The sequence below is a fragment of the Crotalus tigris genome, unplaced genomic scaffold (assembly GCF_016545835.1).
Source record: "Crotalus tigris isolate CLP2741 ecotype Arizona unplaced genomic scaffold, ASM1654583v1 scf7180000017690.20705106771:4171800, whole genome shotgun sequence".
In the NCBI taxonomy this organism is placed as follows: Eukaryota; Metazoa; Chordata; class Lepidosauria; order Squamata; family Viperidae; genus Crotalus; species Crotalus tigris.
In genome coordinates this window covers 644,363-649,707 of record NW_024096569.1, presented here as the reverse complement: position 1 = coordinate 649,707, position 5,345 = coordinate 644,363, and positions in this window count along the sequence as shown.

Here is a 5,345-nt window from a genome sequence, read left to right as displayed (position 1 = left end):
ACCCCTTACTCTCGGGGTACTACTCCCTCTTTTTCTGCCCAGCCTTCCATTCGGGAGGGTGTGCTCATCCCGGGCACAGCTGCGCCGAGCTGCTTCAGGACTGGCGTGACTCAGGTCTTCCTCTGACGTTTGTGCCTTGCTATGCTGAGATAGGGAGGCTCAGCGATTCCTCTGACCAGCCTCGCAAAAAAAAAAAAAAATTAAAAAAAAATCACGTCTTCCGGGCGGTGCAGAAATGCCGTCCGTCGGTCATCCGGATATCTTTTTTTTTTACCTCTTCCCAAGATTTGGGACCCCGGGAGGGAGGGGGGGGCTGTCAGTCCTTCCTTTTTTTCCTTCCCGTGCTTTGGGTGGTTTGCAAAGGGGGCTTCCTGCTTCTCTGCCGGGCGGGGTCAAAAAAGTCAAAATGGCCGAAGCAACGGTACGCTCCCAGTTCTGAACCTCGCCCGGCAGACGCTGCCCAGTTGTCGCAGCGGCGGGCACAGCCTCATCTGGAGGGTACTTTCCAGGCCTTGTTTTAGAGCAGGGGGTCTTCGAACTTGGCCACTTTAAGACTTGTGGACTTCAATTCCCAGAATTCCTCAGCCAGCCCTGTAGGGCTGGCTGAGGAATTCTGGGAGTTGAAGTCCACAAGTCTTAAAAGTGGCCAAGTTCGAAGACTCCTGTTCTAGAGAGGGTCACCGAGCCGGTATCAATGAAGGGGTCTTTTTGTTCTTGTGTTTTATTTTTTATTTTTTTTATTAAAATGTTTTTATAGATTTTGTTGGTTTTTAATTCACATTTTTTGGGGGGGGCTCACTCCTCTCTCCTTTAAACTTGTATAGGGCATCCTGCCCCCCAGTTATATTTTAACACTACAGCCTGGCCTGTTCTCGAAGGGGGGGCCCTTTATTTCTTTCCTAACTTCATTTTGAACCCCCTCTTTGTATCTTCGTGGGGCGGGGGGCGTTCGCACCCCAAATGCCACCGTTGGTGCCTGATTTTCTAGGTTGCCTTGCGAGGGACGCCTTGCCTCATTTCTCGCTTGCCCCCCCATCTTTACAACCTGCGGACTCGTTCAGTTTCACCCCTGGGGGGGATTTACTGGGAGAAGAACCCCAGAAGTCACAGATAAAGGAACTGGAGGGAGACATTGGGGGGGCGTTAAGCAGCACCCCGTATGGGGTAATTCCCCCCCCATTGCAAAAAAGCCACAAAGTTTCAGATCCCGTTGTCCCCCAATTGTCTCCATGCCGGGGGGGGGGGCAAAGCGAGCAGGTATTGGGGTTTTGCACCCCGCAGAGGCCTCTGGACCCCCCTTTCTACCCCACGTCCTTCTCCAAGGCCGTGCAGTTTTGGGGTCCTTCGCCCCCCAAAAATGGGCCGAACTCTCTTGGTCCCATCTTCCAGCTTGGTAGGATAGAATTGGGGGCGACGCAAACCGCAGGAAGTGGGGCTGATTTTATACCTCCCCCTTTCCCCCCCCCCAATCTTTCTGCCTCGTTCCTTTCTCCCCCCCCTGCCCCCCCCAAAACAGGGTACGGACTCTGCCTACCATGGTGCTACTTTGCCCCGAGCCCACCAGGATGTTTTAGATCAGTGTTTCTCAACTCCCAGAATTCCCCAGCCAGCGAGGGTTTCCCAGCATTCACCATGGATAGAACAGACGTAGCTAGAATGCCTTTTTTAATTGCATTTTTTTTTGTAACCTTAATAGATAAATAAGTTTCTTAATAGACAGTGGGAATGCGGTAGACGTAATATATCTTGACTTCGGCAAGCAAAGCGAGAAAAATTATAATAACCTCAGGACAAGCCGAATGAATAAGTCAGTTAAATGTGGGCTAGATGACAGCAGAAGGCTGCTATACCGGCTGGGGCGTTCTGGGAGTTGACGTCCTCCCACCTTCCAGCAGACAAGGTTGAGGAATATTGGGTTAGAGTAGGGGGTCTCCAAACCTTTAAGGCTTAAAGTGGCCATGTTTGGAGACCCCTGCTCTAACCCAGTATTTCTCAACCTTGTCTGCTGGAAGATGGGCGGAGTTCAACTCCCAGAATCCCCTAGCCAGGCATGCCTTTTTTTCTCCATTTTATCCCCTAGAATGGAGAGATTGCAGAGAAAGGGATTACAAGAGAGTATGCATATCGTATAAGAAAAAATAATGTATTACTGCCAGGGAATTCTGGGAGTTGAACCCCGCCCATCTTCAACCTGGCCCAGTTTGAGAAACATCAGGCATCCTTTATTAGGCCGGCCACTTCTCTGGCCTACCAGATGTGGAGGACTACAAGCTCCATCGTCCCCTGCGCAGGGTGTCAGTCCTGATGGGTCGAGGAACTCTCATGTTGGGAATAAGCATCCTTGGCATCGGACCCCGACTGTTTAGCCCTCCTATATCTCTCGGGGGGGGGGGGGTGTCTGTGCACGGGTGTGGCAGGGTTTGTGTGATTGTTAGCAGATCACTCTTTTTGTAATGACATATTTATTTTTTAGCTCTTTTGTGTACAAAAAGCCTTCAAATAAAAAAAATAAATAAAAGCTTGAGAAAAACCAAACTCGGCACGCAGCTGTGTTGTTTTGTAAAAAGTTGTGCGGGGGTTGTTGTGGGTAAAATACACGTGGGGATACAGTTGTGAGTTGATCTGAATGGGCCAATCTTGTGAATACATTTTTTAAAAAAGGTTTTACCACCTTTTATGACCACAATTGAGCCCACAAATTTCTGTCGCTAAGCAAGACGGTCGTTAAGTGAGTTTTGTCCTGTTTTATGACCTTTCTCCCACTTGGTTGTTAAGTGAATCTGGCTTTCCCAGTTGACTTTGCTGGTCAGAAGGTTGCAAAAGGGGATCACGTGACACACACACCCAGGACTACTGTGACTGTCATAAATATGAGTCAATGGCCAAGGGTCTGAATTCAGATCACGACTACGAGAATAGTCGTAAGTGTGAAAAATGTTCATGTCCCCTTTTCAGTGATGTAACTTTGGTTAGTAAACCGTTGTTAAGTTGAGGACTCACCATAGGTTAAGATACTAAGATAGGGGTCTTCCAACTTGGCCCTTTGATGACTTGTGGATTTCAACTCCCAGAATTCCTCAGCCAGCGTGAGGGAACTATGACCCCTTTATGACTTGTGGACTTCAACTCCCAGAATTCCTCAGCCAGCGTGAGGGAACTATGGCCCTTTATGACTTTTGGATTTCAACTCCCAGAATTCCTCAGCCAGCGTGAGGGAACTATGACCCCTTTATGACTTGTGGACTTCAACTCCCAGAATTCCTCAGCCAGCGTGAGGGAACTATGGCCCTTTATGACTTTTGGAGTTCAACTCCCAGAATTCCTCAGCCAGCGTGAGGGAACTAGGGCCCTTTATGACTTTTGGATTTCAACTCCCAGAATTCCTCAGCCAGCGTGAGGGAACTATGGCCCTTTATGACTTTTGGAGTTCAACTCCCAGAATTCCTCAGCCAGGGTGAGGGAACTATGGCCCTTTATGACTTTTGGAGTTCAACTCCCAGAATTCCTCAGCCAGCGTGAGGGAACTAGGGCCCTTTATGACTTTTGGATTTCAACTCCCAGAAATCCTCAGTCAGCATGAGGGAACTAGGACCCTTTTATGACTTGTGGACTTCAACTCCCAGAATTCCTCAGCCAGCGTGCCTGGCTGAGGAATTCTGGGAGTTGAAGTCCACCAGTCATCAAAGGGCCAAGTTGTACTAAGACAAGGTCTATATAAGTGAGGATGATCGTCTTGTAAAGCAGTATTTTTCAAGCTTGGTCTTTTGAAGACAGGCGGACTTCAGCTCCCAGAATTCTCCAGTCAGCAATGTGGGCTGTGGAATTCTGGGAGTTGCAGTCCACCCATCTCAAACTAGCCAAAGGTTGGGTGGGGGGGAACCCAGATGCAATCAGGAATAGCAGAATTAACAGAACATTAAATAGGCAAGTGGGTTGTCCAGTCCTCAAAACTTTATTTTAACTTTTCAAATCCAAATGATGGGGGTGGAGTGGGGACCCCCCCCCCCCAATTCTGCGAAGGACCTCCAAAGAGGCAGCAAGGGCGAAAGGACGCTGCAAGGTGGGCGCCACCTCCCCCCCCCGCCGCAGGAATCCGAGTCGCGGGAAAAACAAGGTTTAAAAATAGCCGCTTTATCCCCGGGCCCCGTCCCAAGAATCCGGTTGGGAGCGACTCTGCTCGCCCCTTTTCTATCCGGAAGGATGGAGCGCTCTGTACATGCTCAGGAGCCCAAGCCTTGCAAGCCCCAAGGGGAAAAGGGATCGTTCTTCGGAAAGGGGGGGGCGGCGGTCTGTACACGCTCAGGGGCACAGCTTTCCTCCTTGCAAGCCCTAACAGGAAGGGGATTGTTCCCCAAAAAGGAGGGGGGAGCTCTTTACATGCTCAGGGACACCAATTCGCAAGCCCCAAGGGGAAACGGATCGTTCTTCGGAAGGGGGAAGCGCTCTGTACGCGCTCAGGGGCACCGCCTTCCTCTTTGCAAGCCCCCCCCCTTGCAAGCCCTAACAGGAAGGGGATTGTTCCCCAAAAAGGAGGGGGGAGCTCTGTACATGCTCAGGGGCACCGCTTTCCTCTTATGCAAGCCGTCCCTGCTTGCAATGGGAAGGGGATCGCTCCCCGGAAGAGAGGTGGGCGCTCTGTACACGCTCAGGGGCACCGCTTTGCAAGCCCCAAGGGGAAATGGATCGTTCTTCGGAAGGGGGAGGCGCTCTGTACGCGCTCAGGGGCACCGCCTTCCTCTTTGCAAGCCCCCCCCTTGCAAGCCCTAACAGGAAGGCGATTGTTCCCCAAAAAGGAGGGGGGAGCTCTGTATACGCTCAGGGGCACCGCTTTCCTCTTATGCAAGCCGTCCCTGCTTGCAATGGGAAGGGGATCGCTCCCCGGAAGAGAGGTGGGCACTCTGTGCACGCTCAGGGGCACCACTTTGCAAGGCCCAAGCGGAAACGGATCGCTCTTCGGAAGGGGGGTGGGGCGCTCTGTACGCGCTCAGGGGCCCCAATTTGCAAGCCCCAAAATGAAAGGGATCGTTCTCCGGAAGGGGGAGGGGGAGGGCGCTCTGTACATGCTCAGGGCAACCAATTTGCAAGCCCCAACAAGGGGAAAGGGACCGTTCTCCGGAAGTGGAGGGGGGAGGGCGTTCTGTACATGCTCAGAGGCACCGCCTTGCAAGCCCCACTGGGAAAAACAAGGGGAAAAGGGGCGGGGGTGGGTGGGAGGGGAACCCGCTGCGCATGAGCAGCCACGTCTGCAGCCCGGGCAAACTTCAACTCCCAGCATGCTCCGCCCTTCTCCTCCTCCTCCTCCTCCCCCCCCTTTGACTTGGGGGGGGCGGAGCGAGCAAGCGGAA